The 20,816-nt window shown below is 40.0% G+C and overlaps 1 pseudogene; it reads left to right on the top strand.

The window, feature by feature from the left end:
- Positions 1–241: 241 nt before the first annotated feature.
- Positions 242–683, top strand: LOC118902484 (annotated as a pseudogene).
- The last annotated feature ends 20,133 nt before the right edge of the window (positions 684–20,816 follow it).

The following is a 20,816-nucleotide window of genomic DNA, read 5'->3' on the forward strand; positions in this document are numbered from 1 at the left end:
TCAAGCTAGAGCCCCAGGAAAGCTGGTGTTGCAGTTGAAGTCCGAAACAGTCTGCTGGTAGAATTCTTCTTGCGGGGGACTGGGTTGGGTTGGGGAGGAAGGTGTCCCTTCTTTGTTCTTTTTAGGTCTTCAACTGATTAGACAAGGCCTGCCCACATTATGGAGGACAACCAGCTGTACTCGAAATCCATCACTTAAATGTAAATCTCATCCCAAAACACCCCCCTCTTTCCATCGCCGGCCGCCGCAACGAGAGGAGGTGCCACCATGTCCGCGCATCTGCAATGGATGGTCGTGCAGAACTGCTCCAGCTTCTTGATCAAGAGGAAGAGGCAGATGTACGGCCCCGAGCCCAATAACCTGAAGGCCCGCAACTCCTTCCGCTACAGTGGGCTCATTCCCCGCAAGACTGTGGGCGTGGAGCCGGCGGTGGCCGGCAAAGGGGTCGTGGCGGTCACGAAGCAGAGATCCAGCCCGCGAAAGCTGGCCACTTCCTACGTGCGGACCAGCATCAGCAAGAACGCCCGGGCCCCCCTCACCAGCATCCAGCACTTAATCCGAAACAACAAGTAGCGCCCGGATTTGCGCATGGCCGCCCTCTGCAGAGCCAGCAACGTCCTGCGCAGCCAGAAGCCTGTGACGGTGCCGAGGAAGCGGACCCGCCCCACCAAGAGCTCCTGAGCGATCTGTTCCCTTCCCCACAGCAATAGAGCTGTCAGCCGGGGGGGAAACAAAACAAAACAACAACAACAAAACACCCTCACAGAAACATCCAGAATAATGTTTGACCAAATACCTAGGTATGGTGGCCCAGCCAGGCTGGCTCATAAAATTAACCTTTCACAGGCCTTCTACATTAAATTTTAAGCTCTGTGAGGAGAGGGACATTGTCTTAGCGACGTTCATATTGCTTGTGCCTAGAACTGTAGCTAGCATGCAGTAGGTATTCAATAAACAGTTGATGAAAAATGCATAAATGACTGACTAAATGACTGTTTGCTAGGGCTTTAGAGTTTATCGGGTTTCCTTCCACTTGCATTATCTGATTTCTTTATCCCAAAAATTCTTTGAGCTGGGTATTATAACCTGCAGTTAAATACTGAAATTGAGGGCTTCCCTGGTGGCGCAGTGGTTGAGACTCTGCCTGCCAATGCAGGGGACACGGGTTCGAGCCCTGGTCTGGGAAGATCCCACATGCCGCGGGGCAACTGGGCCCGTGAGCCACAACTACTGAGCCTGCGCATCTGGAGCCTGTGCTCCGCAACAAGAGAGGCCGTGATAGTGAGAGGCCCGCGCACCGCAATGAAGAGTGGCCCCCGCTCGCCGCAACTAGAGAAAGCCCTCGCACAGAAACGAAGACCCAACACAGCCATAAATAAATAAATAAATAAAATTAAATTAAAAAATACTGAAATTGAGATATAGAGATGTTAAAGGACCAGTTCAAACGTCTAAACTCTAAACTCTTCATGTTCCAGAGGTGGGACTCAGATTTCACTCTTTTGACTTCTAATCCTCTGCCCAGTCAACTACACGACACTGTAATTATTCTCTTACCTTACCTATTTGTCCTAGTGTTGATAATAAGAGGAAATAGGTAACTTAATAGTGCCAAGTCTCTGCTGGGTGATAAAAAAGGGTAAACAGTGAGTGAAGAGGATATTTGTGTTCCTGCCCAAGGCAGCACAGTAAGGGGAGGTGTCAGAGAGGAGCTCCTGCTTCAGTGGTGGGTGATCATTTCAGGGGAGCACTAAGACGCTCAGCAAGGAGAGAGAGTCTTGGCTCTAATCCTGGAAGAAGACCAGCTATGAAAACACTGGAGAGGGTCTCTGTATATAGAAACCCAGAGGTTTTTCTCTGTGCTGCTTATCTTTCAGAATTAGTCTAGCCTGTCACTCCGCAGGTGGGACGGAGCAGGATGACACAAGATTTCATCATGCTACTCAAAACAGCATGCAGTTTTAAACTTATGAATTATTCCTGGAACTTTCCACTTAATATCTTTGGTGGGGTGTCTGTTGGCATTGGGGAGAGTTTGGGGCTGAATTGTGGGCAGTTGTTGTATAAGGTAGTGGTTTGTTTTATTTTTTTCTTGGTTTGAATTGTGACATAGACACTCACTTCCCCCTCTTAGTAACCTGGTTCTTCCTTTTCCTTCAGCTCTGCCTTTGTCAATTATAATGATCTATTTACCTTCCTAGCTATTGTTTAGAGCATATTCTGACATTATTGTTGATTATTAGCAATAAGTATAATAAACATGATGCTATGGTATTGTAGAATCAATTTAATTTCTGCCAAGTATTAAAAAGTACTTGATCCAAGGAGTTTCCTAGTGGTTAGGACTCCGCACTTTCACTGCTGTGGGCCCAGGTTAAATCTCTGGTCGGGAAACTAGGATCCCACAAGCCGTGGGATGTGGCCAAAGGAAAAAAAAAAAAAAAGTACTTGATCCAAAAAAAATTACGTCACATTGACGACAGACTTAAAAGCATGAAATGAAGTTTCTGAAGAGACAGTACTAAATAAGGGCATATGTTCAAAGAAGTTTGGGGTATGGTATTAAACATGTTTAATGAACATTAAAGTTCATTGTTGTTTTCATAAGACATTCTTACGAATTAATTGTTCAATAGAAATTAATAATTGAATTTCATTAAAAAATTGACAAGGAGCAAGCCTAGTTGACTGATTAGGTAGGGCTTAAAAGGTGAGTTGTGTTGGTGAAATTGACAAGAGACAGGTTATAAACTTTTAGTTGGCATTGTGGTTTACCAATAAGAATTAAGAGTTTATGTCCAATCAGTACATTCTCTTCCATACAGAACTGTCTCCCTCCAAAGTGAAATTATTTAATTCCTCCAAAATACTCTAAATAATGAACTGTGCCAAGCACTGAGAGGGTGATGGAAATGGTGTTGGAGGAAGAGATATGAAATGAAATGAGCACAGCCTCTGCTTTCAAGATTGGAGAAAATTGCTTGTATAGGGAATTGGTAATTTTTTTTAAAGTTTTTTTTTTTTTTTTAGAGCAGTTTGAGGTTTAAAGCAAAATTAAAAGGAAGGTACAGAGATTTTTTCCCATACACCCTCTTCCCCCACAAATGCATAGCCTCCCCCATTATAAACATCTCCCACCAGAGTGGTACACTTGTTACAATTGATGAATGTACATTGCCACATCACAATCACCCAAGATCCAGACTTTACATTACGGTTCATTCTTGGTCTTGTACATTCTATGGATTTGGGCAAACGGATAATGACATGTATCCATCATTACAGTATCATATAGAATATTTCCACTGCCCTTAAAAACCTCTGTGTTGCAACTATTCATCCCTCCTCTCATCACCCACTCTCAACCACTGGCAACCAGTGATCTTTTTACTGTCTCCATGGTTTTGCCTTTTGCAGAAAGTCATAGAGTTGGAATTATACAGTATGTAGCCTTTTCAGATTGGCTTCTTTATTTTATTAACATGCATTAGGGATGCATTAGGGGAGGATCCTTAGATCCTTCATGTCTTTTCCTGGTTTGATAGCTCATTTCCTTCTAGTGCTGAATAACATTCCATTGTCTGGATGTACCACAGTTTGTTTATACATTCACCTTGTTGGAGGATATCTTGGTTGCCTCCAAGTTTTGGCAATTATGAGTAAAGCTGCTATAAACATCTGTGTGCAAGTTTTTGTGTGGACATAAGTTTCAACTTCTTTGGGTAAATACCAAGGAGTGAGATTGCTGGATTATATGGTAAGAGTATGTTTAGTTTTGTAAGAAACTACCAAACTGTCTTCCAAAGTGGCTGTACCATTTTGCATTCCCACCAGCAATGGATGAGAGTTCCTATTGCACCGCATCCTTGCCAGCAATTGGTATTGTCAGTGTTTCAGATTTTGACCATTCTAATCAGTGTGTAGTGGTATCTTATCGTTGTTTTAATTTGCATTTCCCATATGACATATGAGTGAGTGGAGCATCTTTTCAAATGCTTATTTGCCATCAACATATCTTCTTTGGTGGGGTGTCTGTTAAGGTCTGTAGCCTATTTTTTTTAAATTTATTTATTTAATTTATTTATTTTTGGCTGCGTTGGGTCTTCATTGCTGTGTGCGGGCTTTGTCTAGTTGCGGCAAGCGGGGACTACTCTTTGTTGCAGTGTGCGGCCTTCTCATTGAGGTGGCTTCTCTTGTTGCACAGCACGGGCTCTAGGCGCTCAGGCTTCAGTAGTTTTGGTGCGTGGACTCAGTAGTTATGGCATTCGGGCTCTAGATCGCAGGCTTAGTAGTTGTGGCGCACGGGCTTAGTTGCTCCACGGCATGTGGGATCTTCCCAGACCAGGGCTCGAACCCGTGTCCCCTGCATTGGCAGGCGGATTCTTAACCACTGCACCACCAGGGAAGCCCTGGCCTATTTTTTAATCAGGTTGTTTGTTTTATTATTGTTGAGGGTTTTTTTATGATTAAAGAACATTTAGTTGTGTTCTTGTTGAGTTTTAAGAGTTCTTTGTACATTTTGGACAATGGTCCTTTATCAGATGTGTCTTTTGCAAATATTTTCTCTCAATCTGTGGCTTATATTCTCATTCTCTTGACAGTGTTTTTACGAAGCAGAAATTTTTAATTTAATAAAGCCCAACTTATCAATTATTGCTTTCATGGATTGTGCCTTTGGTTCTGTGCCTAAAAAGTTATCTCTATATCCAAGGTCATCTGGGTTTTCTTCTCTGTTATCTTCTAAGAGCTTTCTAGTTTTCTGTTTTATATTTAGACCTATGATCCATTTTGAGTTAATTTTTGTGAAAGGTGTAAGGTCTGTGTCTCGATTAATTTGTGTGTGTGTGTATGTCCTGCTGTTCTAGAACCATTTGTTGAGGAGACTGTCTCTGCTCCATGTTGTTGCCTTTGTTTCTTTGTCAAAAATCATTTGACTATATATATTCATGTGGTTCTATTTCTGGGCTCTCTATTCTGTTCCATTGATCTATTTGTCTATTCCTTCACCAGTACCACAATGTCTTGATTATTGAAGCTTTACAGTAAGTCTTGGAGTTGGGTAGGTAGTGTCAGTCCTCCAACTTTTTTCTTCTTTTTCAGTATTGTGTTGTCTATTCTGGGTCTTTTGCCTCTTCATATAAACTTTAGGATTTTTTTTTCTTTTAATTTATTTTTGGCTGCGTTGGGTCTTCGTTGCTGCCCACAGGCTTTCTCTAGTTGCGAATGGGGGCTACTCTTTGCTGCAGTGTGTGGGCTTCTCATTGCAGTGGCTTCTCTTGTTGTGGAGCACGGGCTCTAGGCACTCAGGCTTCAGTAGGTGTGGCATGCAGGCTCAGTAGTTGTGGCTTTCTGGATCTAGAGGGCAGGCTCAGTAGTTGTGGTGCACGGGCTTAGTTGCTCCGTGGCACGTGGAATCTTCCCAGACCAGGGCTCAAACCCGTGTCACCTGCATTGGCAGGCAGATTCTTAACCACTGCACCACCAGGGAAGCCCCATATAACTTTAGAATCACTTTTTCAATATCCAAAAGCTAACTTGCTGGGATATTGATTGGGATTGCATTGAATCTATAGATCAAGTTGATAAGAACGGACATCTTGATAATATTGATTCTTCCTATCCATGAACATATACTACCTCTCCATTTATTTAGTTCTTTGATTTCATTCATCAGAGTTTTGTAATTTTCCTCATATAGTTCTGGTGCATATTTTGTTAGATTTTTATCTAGTTACTTACTTTTTTGGATGCTAATATAAATGGTATTGCTTTTTAAATTTCAAATTCCACTTTTTTATTTCTTGTATATAAGAATGTGATTGGCTTTTGTATATTAACCCTGTATCTTGCAACCTTGCAATAATTGTTTATTAGTTATAGAAATTTTTTTGTGAATTCTTTTGGATTTTCTGCATGGACGATCATGTCACGTTCAAGCAAAGGCAGTTTTATTTCATCCTTGTCAATCTATATACCTTCTATTTCCTTTTCTTGTCTTGTTACATTAGGTAGTACTTCTAGAACAATGTTGAATAGGAGTTGTGAGGGGAGACAACCTTAACTTGTTCCTGATCTTAGTGGGAAAGCTTTGAGTTTCTCAACCATTTAAGTATGTTGTTAGCTACATGTTTTTTTTGTTTTGTTTTGTTTTTTTGTAGATGTTCTTTATCAAGTTAAGAAAGTTCTCCTCTGTTCCTACTTTACTTAGAGTTTTTATCATGGTAGGTTTTGGATTTTATCAAGTACTTTTTCTGTATCTATTGATATGATCATGTGATTTTTCTTTTTTAGCCTGTTCATGTGATGGATTACATTGATTTTCAAATACTGAGCAGCTTTGCATACCTGGGATAAATCCCAGGTGGTCATGATGTATGATTCTTTCTATTCATTGTTGTATGAAATTTTGGTAATATTTTCTTAAGGATTTTAGTACCTACGTTCATGAGAAATATTGGTTTGTAGCTGCCTTTTCTTGTAACGTCTTTGTCTAGTTTTGGTATTAGGGTAATGCTGGACTTATAGAATGAGTCTGGAGGGAATTAATCATCTTAGTGGTAAGTAATATCAAACTTTAACCACCTATTTCCATCATCAAATGAGTATTTTTGTTTAAGAAATACAGGCCACTATTCTTTTTTTAATTAATTTTTATTGGAGTGTAGTTGCTTTATAATGTGTTTGTTTCTGCTGTACAGCAAAGTGAATCAGCTATACAGGCCACTCTTCTTTTGTTTGTTAACATATCCTTTTTAGAGACAGTCAGGATATAAATACAATTAAAACTATGCTCAGTCCTAGTCAAATCCTGAGAAATTACTCTCTGGAAATTACCATTTATTTATTCAATTCTCTCAAAAATATTTATTCATCACTTTTTCAGATATTCAGAATATATTAAGTAGTACACACAATAATATGGTATGGTAATAGACTTGTATATGCTAAATAAACTTAGAAAGTACAGTAGTCCCCCTTTATTTGCTTTTTTCCTTTCTGAGGTTTCAGTTACCCATGGTCAACTGCAGCCTGAAGGTATTAAATAGAAAATTCCAAAAATAAACAGTTCGTAAGTTTAAAATTGTGTGCTGTTCTGAGTAACATGATGAAATCTTGTGCTGTCCACCTCCGTCCCACCCAGGGAATGAACCATGCCTTTGTCTATCATATGCACACTGTATACACATATGTATGTATATGAAAGAGCATAGTATACAGAGGGATTGGTACTATTCACAGTTTTAAGCATTCACTGGATGTCTTGGAACATATCTCCCACAGATAAGGGGGATTACTATACCAGGTTTAAAATTAACAACAGACCTAAACATATAAAAAGAGATGTTCTAAGACATAAAATATTGACCAAAAGCATACATTTCAAGACACCTATTTAGATTAGGAGTAAAGGCTGTAACATTAACAAGTAAGGATAGCAAATCCTCAACAGTATGTGCTTACCAGTAAAGCAGACTAGCCTATACTATTACTAGAGTTTTTATTTGTTTGTTTGTTTGTGTTTTAATGTCAAACAGAGAGAGCTGGTTGACTGATTAGACAGAGATTCAGAGATGGATGGTGCCATCTAAACAGACAAAAAACTGATTTTACATTTTTTATATTGGCTTTATGCTTTATAAGTTAAAAAGTTTCAAGGATGCTAGTATAGTTGTGATCTTTGAATACTTTAAGAAATGATTCTTGGGAAATAAAGGAACTTGGATGACCTTAAACCAATTTTATGAAGTCCCACCCACCTACATCCCTAAAATAATTTTCTTATCTAAGGGGCCTTCTTTTGAGACTTCTATGAATCACTACGTTTATCTTTTCTATAATCATGTTATATAATTTACTAATTAGGTTATAGCTTGTTTAGATATTCAGCAGTCCTAAGGATATACATAGGTATTTTTGAGATAGATTATGGCACAAAGGAAATTATACCTACTTAGATCTTTTTTCTGGGAATGTTTTACAAAGGGGAAGAGATACTGGTTATTTTAGTATGACCAGGAGTTAGCCAGTTGCAAGGATATTCAAGATAGAAGAGTACAGGGCTTCCCTGGTGGCACAGTGGTTGAGAATCTGCCTGCCAATGCAGGGGACACGAGTTCGAGCCCTGGTCTGGGAGATCCCACATGCCACGGAGCAACTAGGCCCGTGAGCCACAACTACTGAGCCTGCGCGTCTGGAGCCTGTGCTCCGCAACAAGAGAGGCCGCGATAGTGAGAGGCCCGCGCACCGCGATGAAGAGTGGCCCCCGCTCGCCGCAACTAGAGAAAGCCCTCGCACAGAAACAAAAATCCAACACAGCCATGAATTAATTAATTAATTTTTTTAAAAAAGATAGAAGAGTACAAAAGAATGCGTCTCCAATAGAAGCATGATGTAATGGACTCAATTGTCTCTCCAAAATTCATGTTGAAGTCTTAACTCCCAGTACCTCAGAATATGATTGTATTAGGAGAGACAGCCTTTAAAGAGGTTATGGAGTTAAAATGAGAGTCTCAGGGTGAGCCCCAATCCAGTTTGACTGATGTCCTTATAAGAGGAAATTTAGACCCTCAAAAAGAGTTAACCAAGGATGCATGCACACAGGGAAAAAGGCTGTATGAGGACACAGCAAGCAGCCGGCATCTCCAAGTCAAGGAGAGAGGCCTCTGGAGAAGCCAAACCTGTCAACACCTTGATCTTGAACTTCCAGCCTCCAGAACTGAGAGAAAATACATTTCTGTTGTTTGAGCCACCCAGTCTGGTGTAATGTTATGGCAACCTCTGATGGTTTTTTTTCCACACCACCAAGCAATTCTCCAATTCTCAGCTGACACTAACTGGGTACCCTACCAATTTAACTGAATTCTGACACTGTCTACTTGATCCTAGCATCACATCCTGGTGCCGAAAGCTTGGCCTCTGTGCACCAGTGCCAAATGGAATTTCGGAGACAGACTTTTGGGTGAAGTAGAAAAGAGTAGCTTTGCTGCTTTGCCAGGCAAAGGGGGTCACAGTGGGCTCGTGCCTCAAAAACCGTGTGTCCCAACCTAGGGGGATTTGGTGAGGAGTTTTATAGCAATGCTTCAAGGGTGGAGTTGCTGGTAAAGGATCAGGGTGTGTGCAGGGCCTGCATCCCTTAATCTGGCCTCAGGTGGTCTCCTGATGACCTGTGGTTCTCGAGGATATAAAACTGTGACCTCCTCTCTGGAATGAAGACTGCTTCGTCAAGTAGTTAACATCTTCCATTTGTTGGGGTTTTCAGAAGAGCTCAAAGGTATTGTTACGTGTATCCCTTGAGGCGGAGCCAGGATCCTGTCCCAAGGCGACACTGTTGTTTCTTTATTTTTTTTTTAATTTATTTATTTCATTGATTTATTTTTTTGGCTGCGTTGGGTCTTTGTTGCTGCGCACGGGCTTTCTCTAGTTGCGGCGAGTGGGGGCTACTCTTCGTTGCAGTGCACGGGCTTCAGTAGTTGCAGCACGCACGCTCAGTAGTTGTGGCTCATGGGCCCTAGAGTGCAGGCTCAGTAGTTGTGGCGCACAGGCTTAGTTGCTCCGCGGCATGTGGGATCTTCCTGGACCAGGGCTCGAACCCGTGTCCCCTGCACTGGCAGGCGGATTCTTAACCACTGCGCCACCAGGGAAGTCCCTATTCAATCATATTTACTCATATATTTTATTCATAAACAATACAAAAGCAACTAAACATAAATGTACCAGTTAGAAGGCATTTTCTGACTCAAGGGGAATGTTGGTAGAATGATTTTCGAAATATAGCCTCAAGTCAAAGGCAAAGGTAATACCCTAAATTTAAGTGGATGTAATTTTAAGTATTCTTAGAAAGTGTACATCCCAGAGAATATGAAAGAATGAAAAATTCTGTCAGGGCCAGGAGTCTTTAAAGTTATATTTCTTAGAATCTCAAAAAGTTCAAGGCCTTGAAGTTATGGCTACTGTAAAATAAAAAGGGACCTGTGGCTGTCAGAATTGAAGTTTTAACATTACTAACTTTTAGAAAGATTTCAGATTCTTTTCATCTATACTATATAATTTATTTAATACACATTTATTAAACACTATGTTAAACTGAGCCACTTAAGGAAAACGACTACCATACCAGTTAACGTGCATTATCTACTAATGAGTCTGATGGACACAAAGAATCCATTTTATTAAATGAGAAAATAACTTGCCTAGGCTGACACACGTAGCTGGTAAATGATATTGACCAGATTTTTTTTTTTTTTTTTTTTTTTTTTTATTGACCAGATTTATACCTAGGCAATCTGGCTCCGAAGTCTTTGCTCTTAGAAACCACATATATTCCCTTGCCTAAGAATCAGTCTTATTTCTACTATTCTCCCACATATACCTTTATGTGTTTCAACTATACCTAACTACTTATAAATTTTTAAATAACCATTTGTATTTGTTTGCTAGGGCTGGGTGATTTAATAAGAAATATATTTGGTCTTTGTCTCCATGCCTGGCATAAAATCTCCTAAAACCCTTGGAATTTCCTGACTGGTAGGAATGTTTGTTATTCATAAGGAGCCCGTTGGGACGCACCTAAATTTATGCCAGTGAAGTGATTCAGGGTGCGGCCCCCGGATAACCTAAAGATGGGGCTGGTCACCAGAGAGACCAAATGATTAGAGGGTGGACACTTTTAGCACTACCCACTGACCTCTAGGTTGGGGCAAGGAGGAGCTACAAGTTAAACTCTACAAAAACTCTGGAACAGGGACTTCCCCAGTGGCGCAGTGGTTAAGAACCCGCCTGCCAATGCAGAGGATACGGGTTCGAGCCCTGGTCCGGGAAGATCCCGCATGCTGCGGAGCAGCTAAGCCCGTGCGCTGCAAAAACTGAGCCTGCCCTCTAGAGCCCACAAGCCACAACTACTGAGCCCACGTGCCGCAACTACTGAGTCCACGCTCTAGAGCCCACAAGCTGCAACTACTGAAGCCCGTGTGCCTAGAGCCCATGCTCCGCAACAAGAGAAGCCACCACAATGAGAAGTCTGTGCACCGCAACGAAGAGCAGCCCCTGCTCGCCACAACTAGAGAAAGCCCGCGTGCAGCAATGAAGACCCAACACAGCCAGAAAAAAAAAGCAAAACAAAACTCTGGAACAAAGAGATTTGATGAGTTTCCAAGCTGATGATCATATCCATATTTGGAGAGTGTGGTGCATCCCAGTTCCACGGAGACAGAGGTTTCTGCTCTTAGGATCTTTCCAGACCTTGCCCTATCTATGTACCTCTTGTTGACAGAAAAAAAATGCACAAGGTGAAAGTTGTGAGTTAAGTTTGATTTGGGGAAAAATGAGGACTATAGCCTGGGAGACAGCATTTCAGATAGCTCTGAGAAACTGCTCCAAAGCGGTAAGGGGGAAGATCAGTATATATGTGATTTTGGTGAAGGGTAAGTACATGCAATCAAGAACATATTTTTTGGCAGAAGGTTTCTGCTAGTCACGAGGAGCAGATGTCACTATGAAGAATTTTAGTGCTTTTCTAGATATGAGGAGATGCAAGAATTGGGCTCATAAAATCGGCTCCTGAAAATATCTAACTATCTGAAGACCTGTTCTGCCAGTTTTTTTCCCAGAGCACAGAGTGCCTCATTTCTGCTCTCCACCCTGAACTCCTTTCAGGGGGCTGTTAAAGGTCAGCACCTGCAGTAGCTCATAATTTGATCCTTGTAGAGGTAGATGGCAAGGGCCCATTTGTAGGTGACACTCTTCATCTGAATACTTTATAATATCCTGTGTAATAAACTGGTAAATGTAAGTAAACATTCTCTGAATTCTGTGAGCCAGTCTGGCACATTGATTGAACCCAAGAAACGGGTGATAGGAACCTCCAATTTATAGCCAGTCAGTCAGAAGCACAAGTAACAACTCAGACTTTCAATTGGCAGCTGAAGTGGGGCCAGTCTTGTGAGGCTGAGCCTTTAATCTGTGGGACTGAAACTGAGCAGGACCCTATGGGGCCCCTGAGCATGAAAGCCTTTCTGTGCCCCCCGTTTCTTGACTTTCCCTGAGTACTAGAGAACAGGTTCAAACACTTGTTAATCAGGGAAGGGAAGAGATGCAGAGACAAGGGAGGAGCAGTCAAGAAACAACAGTGCCGGGCTTCAACTACTGAGCCTGCGCTCTAGAGCCTGCAAGCCACAACTACTGAGCCCGTGAGCCACAACTACTGAGCCTGCACTCTGGAGCCCGTGCTTCGCAACAAGAGAAGCCACCGCAATGAGAAGCCCACACACCGCAATGAAGAGTAGCCCCCGCTCGCTGCAGCTAGAGAAAGCCGCGCACAGCAACAAAGAACCAATGCAGCCAAAAATAAATGAATTTATTTCTTTATTTAAAAAAAATATGATTGAATAATAAGATTTAGCAGAAATACGTTCTATTCACTTTCTTTTTAGATTACTTGATGTTACCTTTTTTTTTCTTCTGGTATCATTATGGATTTTTTAGCTTTACAATATGTTAACCTCAGACAGTATTCTCTTTTTGATGCCCAAATTATCGTAACTTTGGCCAATAGGAGTCCCTTTTAAATTGGCTCCTGTGTCCTTCTGACATGGCTACATTGATCTTTGAAAACTTCTATGCTTCCTGACACAGTAAGATGTTCCAGCCTTATCTATGTCTTAGCCCCAGGTATGGAATCAGCTATTTCTCTAAGAAGCCTTATTTACTTTCAGTGGAGTCACTGTTAAATCAGTGCTTTAAAAAAAAACAAGGAAAGAAAGAAAGAAAGAAAGAAAAAAAAAGGTAGTTCCCTGGTGGCCTACTGGTTAGGATTCTGGGCTTTCACTGCCATGGCTTGGGTTCAATTCCTGGTCAGGGAACTGAGATCCTGCAAACCATGTGGTGTGGAAAAAAAAAAAAAAAAAAGAAAGAAAGAAAAAGAAAAAAAATCTGATTTGTAACATTTGCCAATTTCCATGGTGTAAATACCCACACTGTACTAGATGTCTAGCTACCTGGGTGATCTCACTGAGCACAGAGCTGGGAAGCAGTGTGCACAACTGGCTCTCAGGAGCTGGCTGCAGTGCACCAGTGCTACCCTCCTGTGAGTCACAGCCCACAGCGGATCCTGGCAGTGGAGACTAGTGATATTAAGCAAAAACAAAAATTTCTTTAAATGAAATTCAAAAAGAATTTTGGTCAACATTAAGACAGCTGTTAAAATTATAGACAATGTTTTAATGCATCTGAGTGACAAAAGTGGCTACGATGAAATGAAAGGGCCTGTGGCTGGCAAATTTAAAATCCTATTGAAACTTATTATTTTAAAAAAAAAAAAAGAGTATTGTTTCTATCTGTGCTCTGTAATCAATACAACAAACATCAAATCTTTTTATGTGCCAAGCACTTACAAACTTTAAAAGTTTAAAAATTACAGAGGCTCCCCTTGTGGCGCAGTGGTTAAGAATCCTCCTGCCAATGCAGGGGACATGGGTTCAAGCCCTGGTCCGGGAAGATCCCACATGCCATGGAGCAATTAAGCCTGTGTGCCCCAACTACTGAGCCTACACTCTAGAGCTCACGAGCCACAACTACTGATCCCGCGTGCCACAACTACTGAAGCCTGTGTGCCTAGAGCCCGTACTCCGCAACAACAGAAGCTACTGCAATGAGAAGCCCGCACACTGCAACGAAGAGTAGCCCCCGCTCGCCATAACCAGAGAAAGCCCATGCACAGCAACAAAGACCCAACACAGCCAAAAATTAAAAAATAAATTTATTTAAAAAAAAATTACAGACTGTTGGTGAGAACTCTAAAATCAACATAATGACCAGATTCCCCAGATTTTCCAAAGCAATCCTGATGTCAATATTTTGTCCCATGTGGATTGATTTTCATCATACCATGTGGAATGATTTTAGCAGGTCAGTTATGAGCACGATAGTCTGTGGTTTAGTCTTGCAGTAGTGCTATATTATATATTCAATGATTGCTCTCAGGCGTATAGCGTAAAGAACCCCACATAATTGGTTATGGGTTCATGTACTCACTGAGTTTACTTCCACTGCCAGCCTTGTCCTGTTTGTGTGGTCAGGAAACATGACTATGCTCTTCCTCAAGCAAATAGGAACTCGTATTGATAAGTTTTAATTTGTTCATTCGTTCATCCAGTTGTTTATTCACATGTCCAGCCCTATGTGGAGCCGAGACTGGAGAAAAGAAAAAAAATCCCTACTCTTTTTTTTTTTAAACAGGAGTCCTACTTTATTTATTTTAAATTAATTAATTTACTTATTTTTGGCTGCATTGGGTCTTCATTGCTACGCACGGGTTTTCTCTAGTTGCGGCGAGCGGGGGCTACTCTTCATTGTGGTGTGCGGGCTCAGTAATTGTGGCACACAGGTTTAGTTGCTCCGTGGCGTGTGGGATCTTCCCAGACCAGGGCTCGAACCTGTGTACTCTGCATTGGCAGGCGGATTCTTAATCACTGTGCCACCAGGGAAGTCCAAAATCCCTACTCTTAAGGGAAATGTGAATGAGGGAGACAGACAAGGAAGACAATTAAAATTCGCAGGAGCAGACTGAGGAATCAGGAAGGTTTCTAGAGGAAGCAATGCTTCAGTTAAATTTGAAGCTGTTCTTACTGTTCTTCCATTGTCTTGATCCTACATCTCTCTGAAAGGACTTCATCAGTTTTTCCATCACCTGGCAATTTCCACATATTTCTACAACTTCAGCATACAACGGGACTTCCTTGGTGGTCCAGTGGGTAAGACTCCGCATTCCCAATGCAGGGGGACCGGGTTCGATCCCTGGTCGGGGAAGAAGTCTGCACCCACAGCTGAAAGATCCCACATGCCGCAACAAAGATCCCGCAAAATGCAAAATTAATTAATTAATTAATTAATCTTCTTTAAAAAAATTAAAATCAACATACAACCATTCATTGATTCAACTAACATGTACTGGAACCCTATTCTATTCTGGACCAGACCAGAAAACCCAAACCAGACCATGCTCCCATGGAGTTCCAAACTAGATATCTAAAATTCAAGATAGAATGGAGTATCGTAACATGTATAATCTTCAAATGGCTTTTCTTTGGCTGTGAGGATCTTGCATTTTAATTGACCCTTGAAGGATGAAAACAATTTTTGCAAGCAGGGGTGAAAAGGATTTTTAAGTCAGAGACAATAGCAAAGTAAAAACTGTGAGGCAGGAAATGTTTGAAACTGTTTGAAAACTGACAAATAGTTCAGTTTGGCTTAGGTAAAAGGAGATACACTTCTTGGGTGTATAGTCTATGTTCCAGACAATACTGGAATGATAGGTTGGGATCATGCTAAGGAGTCAAGATCTGCACTGTCCAATATGGTAACCACTTGCCATATGTGGCTACTGAGCACTTGAAACGTGGTGAGGGCAGCTGAGGAAAATTGTTAATTTTGTCCCATTTTAATTCATTTAAGTTTGTATTTAGACTACATCAAACTAAAAAGTTTCCGCACAGCAAAGGAAACCATCAACAAATGAAAAGGCAACCTACTGAATGGGAGAAAATATTTGCAAATCATGTATCTGATAAGGGGTTAATATTCAAAACATATGTAGAACTCATACAACTTAATAGCAAAAGAAAAAAAATCCTTCCAATTAAAAAGCAGACAGAGGATCTGAATAGACATTTTTGTAAAGAAGGCAAACAGATGGCAAAAAACTACATGAAGAGTTGCTCAACATCACTAATCATTAAGTGATGATTAAGGGAATGCAAATCAAAACCACAGTGAGATATCACCTCACATCTGTTAGAATGGCTGTCATCAAAAAGAGAAGAAATAATTAGTGTTAGTGAGGATCTGGAGAAAAGGAAACCCTCCTACACTGTTGGTAGGAATGTAAATTGGTGCAGCCACTATGGAAAATGGTATGAAGGTTCCTCAAAAAATTAAAAATAGGAACTTCCCTGGTGGTCCAGTGGTTAAGACTCCAGACTCCATGCTCCCAATGCAGGGGGCCCAGGTTCGATCCCTGGTGGGGGAACTAGATCCCACATTTCGCAACTAAAAGAGCCCGCCTGCCACAAGGAAGATCCCGCATGCTGCAATTAAGACCTGGCGCAGCCAAATAAATAAATAATTTTTTTTTAATGCCCAAATTCTTAAAAAAAACATTAAAAATAGAACTACCATATGATCCAGTGGTTCTATTTCTGCGTATTTATCCAAAGAAAATGAAAACACTAACTAGAAAAGATATATGTTCCCCCACGTTCATTGCAGCAGTATCTACAATAGCCAAGATATGGAAACAACCTAAGTGTCCATGGAATATTACTCAGGCGTAAAAAAGGATGAAATCTTGCCATTTACAGCAACATAAATGGACCTAGAGGGGATTATGCTAAGTGAAGTAAGTCAGGCAAAGAAAGACAAATACTGTATAATCTCACTTATATGTAAAATCTAAAAAAAAAACTCATAGATACAGAGAACAGTTTATTTGTGGTTGCCACAGGCAAAGGTCTGGGGGAGACAAAATAGGAGAAGGGAGTCAAAAGGCACAAACTCCCAGTTATAAAATAAATAAGTTATAGTGATATACAGCATTGACGACTATAGTTAATAATACTGTATTGCATACTTGAAAGTTGCTAACTTTTAAATTTTAAAAGTTCTCATCACAAGAGAAAAAAATTCTGTAATTGTGTATGATGACAGATGTTAACTAGACTTATTAAGGTAATCATTTCACAGTGTTTACAAATATTGAATCATGTTGTACACCTGAAACCAATATAATGTTGTATATCAGTTATACCTCGATAAAAAAAGAAACATTAAAGAAAAAAAGTTTGAAAAAAAAAAAAAAAAGTTTGTATTTAAAAATTGAAGCCAGGTAGACAAAGACAAATACTGTATATTAGCATTTATATGTGGAATCTACAAAATAAAACAAACAAATGAATATAGTAAAATAGAAACAGACACACAGATATTGAGATCAACTAGTGGTTACCCGTGGGGAGAGGGAAGGAAAAATAGGGGTTGGGGATTGAGAGGCACAAACTACTGTGTATAAAATAAATAAGCGACAAGGATGTATTGTACAGCACAGGGAACATAGCCAATATTTTGTAATAACTTTAAATGGAGTATAAGCTGTAAAAATATTGAATCACTATGTTGTACACCTGAAACTAACATAATATTGTAAATCAACTATACTTCAATTAAAAAAAAATTGAAGCAGTGTAAAAAAAAGTTGTAAGTTGTGTAAAATGTTTTTGTTAAACACAGCTTAATTAATAGGACTACATTTCTCCTTGATCGTTGAAAATTTAGTCTCAATTAAGATGTGCTGTAAGTGTAAAATGAAGATTGGATTTTGAAGATCTAATACCAAAAAAAAGAGAATAAAATATCTTACTAATAATTTTTATATTAAATATGTGTTGAAATGAGAATATTCGGGGTATATTAAGTTAAAAAAATATAATATTAAAAGTGACAACTCTTTTTTTTTCATTTTTTAAATGTAGCTACTGGAAAATTTTTAATTTCATGTGTGACTTATTATATTTCTATTGGACAGAACTGATCTAGACTTTTTCAATAACTTGTTCAAGTTACTTGATTAGGAGATGATGTAATTAAATTTTTGATTTAAGGTAATTCATCTAGCGCTGGTGTGTGATGGATTAACTTTTGAAGATACTGGAGAAGGGAAGAAAGTAATAAAGATCTGGGAGCTGGGATTAGGTCCTTCAGGATCAGTTGGAATAATGAATGGTTAGTTGCAACCCAGTTTAGACAGGAAAATCAACATTTCTCAAATTTTTTCTTTCTTCACCCTGAGAGTTTATTTTCTAAGATTTTTTCAGATTCAAAGTAAACTCCATCTACACCTAACCTAATAAAAGAAAATTAACAAATAACATTCTATGCAAAAGTTGTTCGTTATGAGGAATATTACAAATACAGCAAAGAGTAGAATTAGCTTTGGATATCTTTAAAGCAGTCACTAGCTTTTTGTGTGCCTTGAAATGCCATTTACATTGTTCTGTTGAAGAGGTAGTTTTCCCTGTCTTTACTTTGACAAGGTAAATATGTTTACAGCCCTTTGTTCCCTGATTTTAGGATTTTGGATCTGTTTGTCTTCCTGCTTGGTTATCGTATTACCAAACATCCTCTCACAGAGCAACCCGAAAAGGAGATTGAGATTCACGGTGGCAGATTACCTGCATTTGGGTCTAAGAGATTTCAGGTCATGATTCATTCATTCCCATTCTTCTAAGCAGACGTCCATTAAACTATTAGGTGGGGATTTCATAACATTCCTCCCCAACCTATTCCATTTTGAAATTTATCCATCACATTTCCTCCGCTGGCATTCTCCCTAGAGACTGGTCACCAGAGCCGTGGCTCCAGACTTGGTGGAGCTTGGAATCTCGTGGTGCCTGCTTCCAAAGTGCACCCAAGACCCCAGTCCCCCAGCCAATCCCCCCAACACATCAGCAAACAGTCGTATTGAGCAACTGTTATCTGTGGCCCACAGTGAGGGTTGCCTAACTTGGAGGTCCCTGTCACCTTGGGGACAAGTCCGGTTCCTGATCTGGTTTCTGAGAAGCAGGAACTTATATTAAGTCCCACTTGCTCAAGGACTGTTCATCTCAATATGTTCAGCATACTTTTAGATTCCTGAGATCCAGCTGAATTCCAGTTGTTACCGTTTAAAAATATACATTGATAGAAATGTTCTCTCTCCCTCTAAGCTGCTGAGCTTTCTTATAGGTAATTTTCTCAGACTGAGTTTAGCCAGAGAAAACAGGTTTCAGATCTCTCTCCCCTTCACCCTCTCTCTTTTTCTACCCAGCAGAAAATACCTACAGATTTCAGACATCTAAATCTTGACCCTCGGTATTGTTTCACTACACTGGTTTTACACAAATTATTTGGGACAGGTATAATCCTAGGCCTTTACAATTATTTCATCTGTTCTTTCAATAAATATTGGAAAAATAACTGTGTTCTGGAATTACATTGGAGCCTGCTCTGAGTGAATGAAGGGCAAAAAGACCTACTTTTTACTTTCACTGGTGCCATTTACTCTTGCAAAACATTAAGGAATAATTATTCTAAGGCAAGGGAGAGGGAGAAATAAAAGGCAGTGATTTAGAGCCAAGAATGACATTGTGAGGGAATTCCCTGGCAGTCCAGTGGTTAGGACTCTGTGCTTTCATTGCTAAAGGTGTGGGTTCAATCCCTGGTCAGAGAACTAAGATCCCACAAGCTGTGTGGCCAAAAAAAAAAAAAAAGAAGAAGAAGAAGAAGAATGACATTGTGAGACAAATAATAAATAAAAATCAAAGAATGGAGAAAAGACTCGCTTCCCTGAGGCTTCAGGGTCCAGCCTCCAGCCTCCTGGGGCTGCTGAGCACTTATGGGGCTGGTGGGACTGAGGAACCGAATTGCTAATTTTAGTTCACTTAAAATTGAAGCAGTTTAAAATATTTTCCCGTTAAACACAACTTTGTTGTTTTGATTAGAACGACATATTACTTTAGCTGTAGAAAACAGAATCTAAGTGGAGATGTGAGATACACACTGGATTTCAAAGACTTAGTAGGAAAAAAGTAAACTATCTTAATAATTTTTAAATTGATTATAATTTAATCAATTATAGTTTAATATATTTATAAATCAATTATAATTTAATCAAACTCAAATAGTATTATTTTGGCTATATCAGGTCAAATAAAATAATTATTAAAATTAATTATTCTTGTTTCCTATGTTTTTCTTTTAAAAATTTTAATGCGGCCACTTAGAAAACTTCATATTACATAAATGACTCAGATTGAATGTTTATTGGCAGCGCTGCCATACAGGATATTTTGTCCTTTGGCTGCTAAATTCAGTTGCTGTGGTAACTAAAGGGGCCTCTAGGCTCAGGGTTTCCTGGAAGACTGGGAGAGTGGGGGAGGGGAGGAATGACCTCAGGGAAGGTTTTTTTGGATGTCACGTTTCACTCATCGCCAGTTCTCTCAGCTAACGAGATTTAGAAAATATCCTCATTTAGTGGTTTCGTTTTGTAATGTATAAAAATATCGAATCAGTAATGTTGTGCACCTAAAACTAATAAAATAATGTAAGTCAGTGATACTTCAGTTTTCTTAAAAAATCCTCCTTTCAGGAAAGACCACACGATGTGGTCTGTTTCAGGTCCAGTAGTACCAGTTTGAATTCCAGGCTCCCAACCAAAACCCCAAAGGAAGGTGCACTTTCTTCAGTGGCTCCTCTCGCATAATTCTACCTCTTTACCGGCTTGTCGCACCCCACCCGCTCTTCCCCTGCAGGGCCTGCTAGTCTACAGATTAATAGGCATTAGGAATTTGACCACTGATATTTCCCCCCAGCAAAGCCACCCAACTCCACCTACAGCGAACTTGTCCTCCTTCGTTAACTCTCACACAGAAGCACTTCTCTCTCCTTTTATTTTCCTTCGTCTTCCTCTGCTCCGATTTTTCTTATCTGTTTTTCCTGCTCATCTTGCTCACTTTGCTTGTATGGCTTAGAAATCAGATATTTATCCTACCCTTTTCTTTCAAGAAATTCACAGCCCAGAAGGAATAGGATATTGCTAATTATCTCCAGTTGTGTGAGAATCCGTTGGCCTCGTCCCTGTTTAATGTTTTAAGTGGAAGAAGGGAAGCACCATAAATTCCTTGAGGGCCAGGACTTTTCTGTCCTATATACTGATGAATCCGCAACTTCGGATGCGTAGTTTGTGCTCTGCAAATACCTGTTTAACGGAATTTGATCATTGTCCTCTCTCT

The sequence above is a fragment of the Balaenoptera musculus genome, chromosome 10 (genome assembly GCF_009873245.2).
Source record: "Balaenoptera musculus isolate JJ_BM4_2016_0621 chromosome 10, mBalMus1.pri.v3, whole genome shotgun sequence".
Lineage (NCBI taxonomy): Eukaryota > Metazoa > Chordata > Mammalia > Artiodactyla > Balaenopteridae > Balaenoptera > Balaenoptera musculus.